This window comes from Haemaphysalis longicornis, unplaced genomic scaffold (assembly GCF_048455015.1).
Source record: "Haemaphysalis longicornis isolate Haplotype H1 unplaced genomic scaffold, Haemaphysalis longicornis Haplotype H1 scaffold_2, whole genome shotgun sequence".
NCBI lineage: Eukaryota > Metazoa > Arthropoda > Arachnida > Ixodida > Ixodidae > Haemaphysalis > Haemaphysalis longicornis.
The window spans coordinates 279,933,912-279,947,043 of NW_027526295.1; the positions used below are offsets into that span (position 1 = coordinate 279,933,912).

Below are 13,132 nucleotides of genomic sequence, written 5' to 3' on the forward strand. Positions count from 1 at the left end.
GGTCGCCTGAATCTTCCGTTGAAGGTCCGCCTCCGCTTGTTCACACTCAAGCTCCAGCTGCGCAAGCTCGGCAGTTAGATCGAGTGGCGACTGTGTGTTCCTCCACGCACCAATACCACCTTGCCACGCTGCGGCGTGGTGCTTGGCTGTCACAGCTTCCTGAAGTTGCTGATGTTTGTGTTTTTTACGGAGGTTCTTGGGTCCCGGTCTGCGCCTGTTGTTTGAGCACCCTTTACCTCCCGCCTCACTGCAGGAGTCGCTGCTCTCGGACGACGCAGAGATGGCGGTCGTGTAGTCAGTGACGTCGTGAGTGGAGCTGGACTTCGTGGTGGCGGTGCTACGTCCACTGAGGACCAGGATTTCGAAACAGCCTCGAGCGACTCTGATGCTCGGAGCAACACGGGGAAATCCAAACCCCGCTCACCCGAAGAGATCACTGCACGCAAAAAGAAACGAGAAGAGAGAAGGCGACTTCGGACCGCATCACAAAAGAACCCGAGGCTGGTGAAGTTGTGCAGTGCCACCTTGCCGCCTTCCACCGCCACGACATCGAGGCAGACCGCAACGGAATCGACCCAGCAGTGGCCCCCCTTACAGCACGACCAGTCAGCTGTGGACGGGGAGACCTGCCTTTCCACGCCCAGTCAGGTACTTCAGACGAGCGACTTGGGGACTGCCATGGGTGCAACCAGTATGTTAGGGGGATACATCGCCCCAGCACGAGATCCCGACCCTGATGACGTCCTATATTGGGCCACCATGGCTAAAAAAGGGGCCAAGAAAAAGCTCGGCATTACCACACCCACAAGCCCCACAACTACAGAAAAGAGAAGTGTCACGTACAAGCAGGCTCGTGTCGCGCTCGGCGAAAGCGTCATCCGCCTCGAGCCTCGTGAGCTTGCAAGTTGACGTGACAAGGATACCACCCGCGGATCTCTACAGGGGAATAAGCGGTGCCGCCCAAGACAGGCAACTGCTCCCACTTCTCAATATCAAGACATGCTGGCGGTCCAACACCATTCTGGTGAGAAGAAGCGACAAGGCGCAGGCGCTACGACTACTGCGCATGTCGGCCATTCCGCTCAACACGCGACCGACCTTGCCGGTGAAAGCATACCAAGTTCCCAACAACCAAATCTCGAGAGGGGCCATCTTCAACTGCACGCCCGACGAGTCAAATGACGCGATTATGACAGCGTTGCAGTGTGAACTTGCTGACATCCTAGCAGCCCGAGCGATGGGACACCGCGGCACGGCACTTATCACCTTTGCCGCTCCAGTGCCACTCAGAACCGTCGTATACTGGGGGCAGACTCGACGGGTGGAACAGTATCAACCAAGAGCCCTCGTAGGCCGAAGGTGCCACATGCCCGGACACAAGAACATCACGTGCCCCACCCAGCACTCCGTCTGTTCTGGATGTGGAAATGCGTCGAACACCCAAGAAGGTGAGGAATGCCCACATAGCCACACCCCCGAGAAACAGTGCTGCAAGCAGTGCAAGGCCAATGGTCACCTCGCCGTCGATCCTATATGTATACCTGCCCCAAAAACAAGGCCTATAGAGAAAACAACTGCAGCTCAAAGAACGCCAGGGGCGCAGCCGTCGCCGCCTTTCGCAGTCACGGCTATTCGACGGACAAACCAGCGGACGCCGACTCGAAATTATCCCCAGTCCATTTCTTTTCCTCTTCAAACCGAACCACTCAGTCAGTCAGTCGAATTCTCTGACCCGTTCACTACCAAGGAAAAGATCGACGTCGTACGTCAGCTTCCGATCGGCATCAAGTGTAAAGAACAAACGTGTGGAAGAGAATTCGTGCAGCCGCCAGACGATTTGCAAAAAGAAAAAAGAAATTCCAGCGTTCGCCGCGTGCCTCGAGCGCAAGCCAAGTATACCCACTTACTTGCTCTGAACGAGAAAGACAGGTCATAGCGTACGCCCATCGTTCGTTCGTCCTCGTGTCGTCGGGCGCATGCGCTCTGTACCGATAGAAGAGCAGCGACTTGAATGTCGAAGCTGCTGTAGGTGATCATTGACTCCACATTGCCCGGCCGTGGATAGTTCGCACGGCCGAGGTAGAGGCCGCGCTTCGAAAGGCTAGGCGTGCAAAGCATCCGCTAGGGACGAAAAGTGGCGCTAGCAGAGTGTCGTATGAAAACTTGATTAAAATGGCGAGCTCACATAAGGTCATTGAAATGCCATGCCGCCGACGTCAACCACGACACAACAACGATATCAACTTTGTGTCCCTTAATGATCACTTACAACAGCTTCGCCATTCAAGTCTTGGGCGCGAGTGCAAATTGCCCTGAATTTTTTTTAGTTGGTACCGGTTTGAGGTGTTAAAACTCAAGACGTGACGTTAAGCCTGACGCTCTAAACATCAAAATGGGATGTCAGGCCGAACATCTTGTGGCTAACAGCCTTACGGCACGCAGAGCAACGCCATTCTTCTTGTGACGGATTGTTTGGTTGTCGTTTTCCAAACCACTTTGACCATGTCGAGATGGAGCAGTTGGATAGACGCGTCCTTCATAACGTGAAGGACACGGGTTATATTCCTTCCACCGGAAGCGTTTTTTTTTCTTTCACTTCACCCACGATCATTCATCATCATCGTCAGAGAAAGTTGGCTTTCCTGCAGGGATTATTGGCGTCCAGCGACATCAGTGAGGGCATTAAAACTTAGTTTTAATAACAGTCGTGGAAGAGGGGTAAGCGGTGGTGGGAGGAGTCCCGGAGCGGCGTCCAGTCAATCGGCTTCACCGGAATGAAAACTGAGGAAGAGGGGGGAGGGGGTTAGACATACCGCTTCGCAGTGAGAATTCGCGCAGCTTGCACTAGTGGTGCTTAGAGTTCGTCTATGCTATATAGAGGAACTCTAGTGGTGCTAGGCTGGAGAAACAGCAGAACTAGCGGCCGCTCTCCCTTCGTTGGAGAACCAGATGTTGCCCTTGGCATGGATTTCCGAAATTGCCGCTGAAAGGCCTCCATGACTAGCAGGCCCGGATCGTTTTGACCGCAGGGTTTGACACCTCTCACAAAGTGGACCGCGTTCGGCAAGCGGCTTCGTGAACTCGGTGTGAACTGGCGAAGAGAAGAGCACGGGAGAGATCACGCCACGAACGATGGACAGGGTGTTCTCGAAGGCGGAGTTGGACAATGCCGGGCGCTAGCCACGAGGCGCACACTCACGGGCGCTCGGTGTTTTAGGGGTGAAGGCCCTTAGGGGCTCGGGCTTTCGGCGTCTCGTGTCGTCGTCGTCGTTTCATGTATAATCACGGTAGTAAAACACCGGGACATTCGTTTTCTAACACCGGGACATTCGTTTTCTAACTCCTCGCGCTAGAACGTAACGGGTACTAAGAGAACACAACCAGAAACTCATTTGCCAACGCCTAGCGGTGTTTCATCTCCGTGGGCAAAAACACGTACTAAAAGAACGCACCGGGACACTAGTTTTCCAACGTCTCGCGGTAGAAGGCTTCGTGCTACAAAGACGCGAGACTTTTACAGCAAAGCTGTCCGTGGGCGAAAACGCCAAGGTGCCAAGAATACACTTTTACACTACATGGTTCGCCCCTCCCCAGCTTTCACGTTAGTGGAGATGGCCCGGGATTTTTCCTTTTCTTTTTGCCAGCCTCTCACGCGGCGCAAGCCCACGTGCAAGCCTGGACGATTTCTTTATGGACGGCGCAACTAAGAGCCTAAACAACTCGGCGGTTAAAAGGATGACGATGAGTACAATACCTATGTAACACATGCCCATGCATTTAGGTGAGAACCAGCCTTGCAGTTCATATGTATACGTGAGAAGAAGAGCTATCGTCCCACGTGACGCTCATTTAGTGTCCCTATCGATAGAAATGGCCCAGTTGACTGAAATCGCAAGCTATTTAGACACAGCCATCAGCGAAGGTATCATTGCAAGCACGTTCGGGGCAGTATTGGGTGCCCGCTCTAAATTGTTAGTGGATGGTGGTGACATCTACAGAAAGAACAGCCGTGAATAGCGAGTGGAGAAAACAGGAAGCGAGAAATGAAGGCAGTCTTTCACACGCTTCTGAGCGATGTGGCTGGCTGTGGTGGAAGCATTGCGTGAGGTTTCGACGGGGAACAAAAGGTGTCCTCTGGTGCGAGTGATACACCCCGTTCTTTTCACCAGCTTTCATTCCGTTTCTTACAAGTGCAAGGAGAAGAGGAAGGGTGAGGGGATCGTTATAGCCCTCCTCATTACAAACTGCTATTCGCTATTCACTATCCGCTATTCACTAACCTGAAGATAGGCGCAAAGACCGAAACAGTGATCCGGCTCTTCCTTCGGAAAAAAGACTCGCACGCAGGCGCACTTGCAAACGTAAAAAATATTCAACATGTATTGCTGTTGGGTTTAGTAGAAGGGCCACTGTGGGCAGAGTAAAAAATCACAAAGACTCTTAAGACTCTTTACGTGCGTTACAGACGACACAGCCTTATGTGTTTATTTCACACTATGAGTACGTCCATGTAAATCTGCCATGAGTTTCTGGTGTCAGGGGTCATCGGCCCTGGTCAATTTCCTCGAGTGTTTGTTCGAGGATTGTGGGGGGTATGTTGTCGCTGCAGCCAATGGGAAAGTGATGAGTCACCCATGAGCATCTGACAGCCGCTGTCGTCGTCATTGGCCAACCTCGTTCAGTGGGCATGTGGGCATCTCAGCCAACGGGATTTCCAGAATACCACCTTATGCACGTCCACAACGCCGACGGTGGGTTTTTGCAGAACAGGCCATGTAAATCTATCGCCTTAAAAAAGGCAAACACATGAAGGCTTCTAGACAGCACAAAAGCAGCGGCAGCAGATTCATACAACACCTGGTCTGGTTCGTATGAACTGCACGGACAAACCACCCCACCTTCGGCATCGAAACAGCTATAGTCGTCACCAAAACACGCAGTCGTACATTCTTCCTGTGCATATTAACATGCCGTCAAGCGAAAACGCCCGTGTTCGAGATTTCGGCGCACGTTAAATATCCCCAGGTCGTCAAAATTAACCCGGAGCCGCGTGCCTCATCGCCTGTATAGCGTCGGCGCGGTAAAACCCACAATCAATCAATCAATCAATCAATCAATCAATCAATCAATCAATCAATCAATCAATCAATCAATCAATCAATCAATCAATCAATCAATCAATCAATCAATCAATCAATCAATCAATCAATCAATGAATCAATCAATGAAATTAGCATGCCGTTCACAAGGAAGTCGCTTTCATAGATTTGGACACCACATCATAGAATCTGAATCCTGCTCTACTTTTATCCCCCTTAGACAAAAATTAAGAGGAAATGCTTGAATTTAAACAGCCTATCTATATGTATAACATATGGCGAACGTAATAAACCCAAATGTCTGCGCTTTCAGTTGGCCCCACCGCACATTATGTACTCGTTTTCTAAGGCGACTTGGTGCTACTAACGTATATGTATTTGTTCCGAATATTCTTTTAATGCCGCAAGCATTTCTCGGCTAGCTACTTTAAACTGCTTAGGATGGATCATGACAGGCCCTCCTTTAACGGGAAACGTCACCGCCCCTTTTTACGGAGTGGAATATTGATCCCTATCTTGACGCGGGAATCCATCGACGAAATGGCGTCCTTCGATCCCTGAAAAAGAATGGTACACAAATCCTCGAACTGTCGAGTAGTTCGTAAGTATTCTATCCAGCACCTCCGCTACCACCGAAATTCTTTAAAGTTGGCCTCACTGCTGTACACAAAGGCATTGCTAGGAAGACATGGAAACGTGGGCGATGTATGCAGTTCTGCATTAAAGTTTGAAGGGCCCACGTACTACACGTACTACACACCTAGTTCTTTTAAGGCGGCTTCACTACTACACACAACTACATTGCTGGAAAGTTATTTAATCATGAGCAATGCAAGCAACCTATAAGTGTCAAGGCCTCTTGTATGTCTAAGAAACGTTATAAAGTGAGCTCCTCTGAAGTCGGTTTCCCTTTTACACACAAATACATTGCTAGAGCATAATTGTCACGCGTTGTGTGTTTGTGTGAGTGCTTTTTTTTTATTTCTTCCTGATTGATTCTGAAGGTGCCAATTATTTAAATTTTTACTGTTATAACAATTACATGAGTTAAATTAAACGGTTACACATTTATTTCGCATATATAAGACGTCACTCTCTTTCGCGTCACACATTGCTGGGGTACTCGCTAAAAAATGTTTACGCATGAAAACACCGTAAACTCAGTGTAATAAAATATTATCATCATGATATGATATGATATGATATAGCACTGTTGTTTTATTACACTCATGTTTTATTATCAGCGCTATAACAGCATGTATATTTGTATACCCTACGATTGACTTCACCGGGTTATAGCGCACAGCTGATTTTTTTTCGTTTCTAAGCGCTTTATCTTCTCTGGGTATCAGATAAATTCACGTGTGTAGGTTGTCCGTAGTAATATTAATATCGTTGCGCTCCACCAGTTCGGCTACGTTGGCTTGGCTAAGTAGCTTACTCCCTCCCGCTTGGCTCAGCCGAAGAAAAGGAAGAGGACGCGGGAGCTGAACTCTCTGGGACCAGAGAGAAAGAAGGAGCCGGGATTCCACTCGCGTCGTGCTCATCGGTGCTTCACTCTTCCCTGCCTTCGGAACCTGCGCTCTTGCCTAAATAAATCCTTCCCGGACGTAGCAGTATTATTAATAATAATATAGTACTATATAACTATGCATGTAGCCGCCATTATATGACGCACGTACGCACACCACCTTTTCATACCTTGCATTATGGGAAATTCTTAAGCGACAGCTTCTCTGTGTAGCTTATGTCCGTGCATGAGCATCGCAGTTTTAGGTCAGCTTCTCCACGAAGTGCGCGTGTGCGAGTGATGTCACGTTCACAAAGCTTGCAGCATTGCAACGAAGGGTGCCATCGGCAGTTGGTTGCATTTTTACGTTAGTACATCTGCGACTAGGGCCAAACGTGGCAAACTCTTGTGTCGCACTGGCCACTCCAATTCACACCCTGTGTCCTTGCCAGACCTCACCCCCCTGAAAAAGCAATTGATCAGAGGAGCTACCTTTTAGATTTCAAGCTGTGCTATCGTTATTACGGTAAATATGCTTTTATAAAATAAGTTATCTTCTTATTTCACATAATCACACGAGTTACCCGGATGGGAGCAAGTCCGTCGCAAGCGCAGTGCACGGGATTATGACTTCGGATGCCTAAAATTTTCGCCACGCCATCGGACACGATCATTCAAGCTTATTTAGAGTAAAGTGTACGCACTAGACAAAAAGAACTGAGCAAACAATAAATGCCTCGCCTCAGCACCTAGGTTGAAGCTGGCCACAGGCAAATAAGTAACAATTCAGACGCTATCCAAACAGACCCAGACAGACAATATCCAAAACAATCCAAAACACACGCATGATGTGAATATGTAAAGAAGAATAGAAACACCAGCACTACATTCATGTATTCCTCCGTCTGCCTCAACCACTCTCCATTACTGCTTGGAAAAGGAAAAAAAAAAAAAAAAAAAAGAAGAGCGGTGAAAAAACGTTGCTGGGACCTGAATCAATACAATCAGGAAGCGGAGGCGCGCAAAGTACAGCGTAACGCGCTGCTTCATAAAAACGCAATCTTCGAGCACAAGAGGGGCCAGGGAGTGAAACTGAGCCTGCTTCCTTGCGATTCGTCCGTGCATGATTCACGCCGTGGCTTCAATGCGGATTGCGTAGCTAATGCGGATCTCTTGAAAGGCGACCCCTGTTTGTGGTCGAGACGCGATGAATGGAAACGTCCCGTTCAGAGGGGCCCAGCCAGCTGGAAAAATGCGTGTTTAGATGCTCGAAAGAAACAGGCTGGCAACAGAATGCGCGTCTGCAGCCAGCCCAGAGTGTTGCCGCGCGGTCGTCGGCACTTCTCACGCAAACGAAAACGAGTCGAACGCCTCCGCCCCGCGATTATTTATGGCACCGTCCCCTCCTTGCGCGCTGCCTTCGTGCGGCTGCATCTCTCCAAAGAGCGGACGGGTCCCATTGTTTCGAGCGAAACGAAACGCATTGTTTTGTGGGACGCCCGCCCGACGCTTTTGCGTCGTCAGCGCGGTCCTCCTTGGCTGCTGGCGGATGGGAACGGTCATTGCGTCTCACTCGCTCCTTTAGTTGCTATAAGGGGAGGGGCCGGCAATTTCGTGGCAATTGGAGCCGTCGTGTTTACAATTTGGCAGTGACAAAGCCGCCCCCTTCAATGCGACTGTCGAACCGTGCACGGTGACTGCGCCTCCAGCCTGTGTGCTTCCCCTTAGTTTGTTTTCGCTTTCTTCTCTCGAGCAGCGTGAAGGTCGCGCCTTCTCGGCTGTTTGGGTGGGAAGTCCTTTCAGAAGGTGCTTTTCATTTAAAACAATGGTTTTGGCGCTCTGTGTACCTCTAAAGTGGCCACACGGAGGGTTGGGCTATGGATACCGATTCTCAAGCAGGCTGAACGCACCTGATTGGTAAATGTATACGCATTGATATTAGCAGGACCCCGTCAAGCCACCTTTGCTGGATTTTGGCCGCGTTCCTGATATCTGCATTTCTGTGAGGTGTCGAATAAACTGATTAAGCAGTTGAGCGCGCAACGAAATCAATTCCTCGGGGAACTTAAGTCTGCTTACGCGCTTTGAACGCGAAAGCCTGGCGATACTTATCAGCGACTTGTTTCCTGCTACATCGTATTTGCATAACTTTCTACGCTAGCGTTTTTTTTTTTTTTTGTCTCTTGACGCGAATTACTTTGACCAGCTTATTTTCTGCTACACCGTGCATGCGCCTCCCTCTTCGCTCTTTCCTTTCTTCGTCTTACGGCGCGAATCACGTCAGCGAGAAAACGGGCACACCCCACAGCTCTCCTAGAATCAGTGTTGTGCGCAGCTTATGTGCACTTTTTCTACCCACGTGCCATCACGTTCATGTGTCACGCAGCAGCCCTATTCTACAGACGTTCCCAATTCATAGTTTTGTGAATTTTATAAAACGGGCACATTGCCCCTCGAAACTCCCGATTCCTGACCAATCCCCCCCCCGCCCCCCTAGCCGATCCCCCAAGCCACAGAGAAAGGAAAAGCAGCAGCAACAACAGCATCAGCAGCAGCGATAAACGCTGCCAACGTGCGGAGAAAGTACAGCTTTTTTTCTTTACTGCATGGGAAAAAGAAAAAAACAGAAAGCACAGCTGGTAAACCACAGGGTTGCTGCTGTGCAGACCCGGGTTCGAATCCCATTTGATTACACATGTCTTTTTTTATTTATATACTATTTACAAAGGCGCTCATTTTTCGACCGCACAACAACAACGGTACTTTTTCGCAAAGTGGGAACTTAAAGCTTTCGCCTTAAATATTAAAGGAGTGTTGACACGAAATTTAAAAGCTGGGATAACTATGTAAAATGTTTCCTTTGTATATGGAGATATCTCCCAGCAAGTTTCAACAGTAAGCGCTCAGTAAACATATTTTAAATTCAGTTTAATCTGCTCAGAATGGGTATACCTTTTCGCAGTAGGCGTCAGCATGACGCCAGCTGCTCCTCCTGACCCCAAACTGCCGACGTGAGGGTCCCCATGACGTGGCCAACGCGCTGCCTGCGGTTGTCGCGTGCTGCTCCTGCGTGTGTATCCCGTCAAGGTTTAGGGACTGACGCCATGCTGTCCACGCCCACGGCCGGACTCTACTCTCCGGCCGTGCCACTCCACAGAGTTTCATACTAGTATATACTAGAGGGAAATCTGGCGCTGCAATCGCGGGCCGTCGTGGGCGCCGTATCGCAGCCAGCAACGTTCCTCGACTACTTCACTTGGTTGGCCACATGGCTTCTTTGTCTCGAAGCCAAACTTAACAAAAAAGGGTAACATTATTTTTCTTTTTGAGCTTCTAAATAATCGCTGCAAATAAATTTTTTGTATCTTCATTTTTATAACAACAAAACAAAATTGTCTAATCTTTTACAGTAATATTGTTGCTTTTTTGTAGCCAGAGGCCGCTTTTCAGCCCGTTCATGAGCCGTGCCAAGGACTAGTGGAACGTGCCTGCCCGGTACATGATGGAACGCTCGCTGAAGCGCGGCTCCTCCAAACAGTGGCGCCAGAATTCCCTCTAGTAATATGTTAGGATGAAACTCTATGGCCCACGTTCGTGGATATGGTGGAGACGTTCGCGCACTCGTGCGCGTGTCCACACCGGCAGTGGTTTGACAAGAACGGTGACGTCAGGAGCGCCCTCCTGTCATGGCGGTGGCCTCGGTGATCATTTAGTCGAAACCGAAACTGACATGAATAAGCGAGGTTGAACATGGTATTCATGCTGCTATCTACCGTCAAATGTACAATTTTATGATTAGTGGGCTAGTAGGCACCCATATCAGCAAAAAAAAAAAAAACACGAAAATTTCGTGTCAGTAAAGTTGTGATTTAGCATCTGGTCCGGAACCTACAGGCAAAATTCAAGTAGTTCCATAACAAATGCATGTTTAATAAATGTGAGAAGCTGCACTCATAACGTTATATAGCACTGGTACAGGAAATTAACTGGAAGAAACGATGAAGAATATTGCCATTCGTCCACAGCGTTGCTTGTGACAGCCTTGTAAGGCAAGTAAGTCAAAACAAAGGAAGTGAAGGCAAGTTTCAGCGTCATAAATATTGCACACGAATACTTCGCCTGGAAGAAACCTCCAAGGAAGAAAACCGGTGTGTGCGTGTATCTGCGAACATTATTGGTACACTCGGCTACCAAAGGCCAATACACGATCTGTCTCGCCATGATGAAAATGCTCAGAAGGTGACATTTTTATACCTACCCATTTAGGACATCTATAAGCGTGGGTCTCCCTTAGGCACTGACACGTATTGATCCACTGCCCACAATGAGGTGATGCGGCGCTTTTGTTGCATGCTTTTCTGCCCCTCCCGAAAAAAGGGGTCCCCCATCACTTCCACAAGGGGGAATTGGTATTGGTCTCCCTAAGGTACTGGCAGCAAATGGATTTGCAAACTGTCATGTATCTCGCCGCACGTTGAGTGTAGCAGGTCGCTCCATGAAATGTCATCGCTTCCTGGATGTAGCCACATTCAAGAGGACAGTGCCAACACGACGGCGGAACAAAAAGCTAAGGCCGATTACTATTAATGCTATGATTTCTAGCTGGAGCTGCGCGCAAAGACCAAACCACTTACGACTCTACGCATGGGCTTTCTTCCTTTGAGCCCTATACAACATGGCCTCTAATGCGGAAGCATTAGTGCTTCCCCTGGCGATACTTTACTGGTCGATATATCTAGGTAATCAACGAAGACGGAGACAGGAAAGCGAATTAAGAGACGTTCACACGATGTAGCAGAAAGGATGCGGTGGCCTGAGGTCCACATTGGGTGTGCGACGGTCCGCCATTAAGCCTAACCGGGCATTCTAAAGTCCCGCATTTTGACGTTACTTGTAATGTTGCTAGCCCAAACCAGAGGTTCTACCCATGAAGCAGAATATAAGCCTAAATCATCCTGAATTGCCCACTCCGGGCGTTGGCCGACGACACCTGCCGTAAAATGCTCAAGGCCGTTTCGCTAATTCCCCTGCAACGTTAACGTGCCCATCCAAACGTTTTCCTTACCCATCACCCAAATGTGATTGGCCAGTGAAAAAGACAGCCGTGGCATGCTCACGGCTGATCGTACCCCTCGCGAGGGGGATGTTTAGTTTCCTGCCGCAGCAAAAACCAGGCGGCCTCCTGCGCAGTTTGTGGCGCATACCCACTTGGGGGATTGGCAAGGATCGTTTCACTCACTACATGCCGGTAACGGCAGGGTTTGATGAGACTAAGACTGGGCTGCCAACTGCAAGACTTGGCGTATAGATTTGGCGTCTCTCAATCAACAATTTTAAATCTAGAGCATTTCAGTAACTCACGATGTCACCCGCGTTGACGTCCGTCGTAGTCCGCACCGTCGTTGTCCGCACCCCTCCCCCTACACTATATAAAAAAAAATACTATCCGGCGCCTGGTTTCGATCCCTCGACCCTGCGGGCGGAACGCAATTGCATGGTGCATGCTCTACCCACTGCGCCACAAAGCCGACACAGAATGGGAGGCTACGAACGCGCCTTATATCCTTGACTCATTCAAACTACGTCAAGAAGCTGCTGATACAACGCATTCATTACCACCAACTCCCCAAAAACTAAACGTTAACGCAATACACCCACCCCCTATGCGACGCATTTACTCGAGTCCCCCTCGCGGGGAGATGGGACCGCCAAAAACAACGCGTTGTGGACTGCGCAGTAAGGTGCCGGCACGTGCGAGAACCGCTCGCGCTGTTCGTTCCAGGCAGTGGGCGCGCGAGCACTGCGAAGGCGGGAAATTTGAACTGCTTTGGACAAACCTCCGTTCAATTCATCAAGAGAGAAGTGAGACAGCGAGGCGAAGAGCGTGATGGGTAGTAGCAGTAAGCGGATAACGGTGCCACAGGCCGTTATGGCGAATCACTGCTCTGCATTTACGACAGCTTTCACGTTGAGTGGAACGGCTTTAATTTTGTCGTAATGTTTGGCGTGTATCTTAGTCGTCCTTCCTCGCCGCCAGCAGCATCGCGGAGGCCATGCTGCCACAATCAGTGTATGTAAACTTGCCGTGTGCTCAAACTGCATGAGTCTTACTTTGGTTTTTGAAATGAGGCCCCGTGGGGCCTTCCAAAAATTGCCTCGGCCGACGGTGTTGCACGTCGTCCAGGCGGGGTATTGGGAAAAGTTTTCAACTAGCAATAGTCGCTGCTCCGCTACACGTCATCGCATGCGACACTGCCTCTGCGCAAAGCTGACCGCCGTTGACAGCGTTCGGCGCGCCTCACCCGTCGCCTTGCTGTGTGCGCCGATGCACTGCGGCACATAAACGGTGACAAAAACTTTATTGCTTAGTCTATACAAACTATCCTTACCATGCGAGATTGGTAATAAAATGTTGCAGATATTTGTTATTCTAAATTACTCTTGAGTTGGTTTTATCCAGTCATATATGTCTTATTCCAAGGTATGTCATACTTTCTGCGCCCAGAAAGCCACGTGTCATTCG

The 13,132-nt window shown here is 49.4% G+C and overlaps 1 non-coding gene across 1 annotated transcript; it reads right to left on the reverse strand.

Moving 5' to 3' along the window:
* Nucleotides 1–12,738: 12,738 nt before the first annotated feature.
* LOC144171250 (U4 spliceosomal RNA) lies at nucleotides 12,739–12,879 on the reverse strand. The gene has a single exon (XR_013322919.1). It is a non-coding gene; the product is annotated as a U4 spliceosomal RNA (small nuclear RNA).
* Nucleotides 12,880–13,132: the final 253 nt, after the last annotated feature.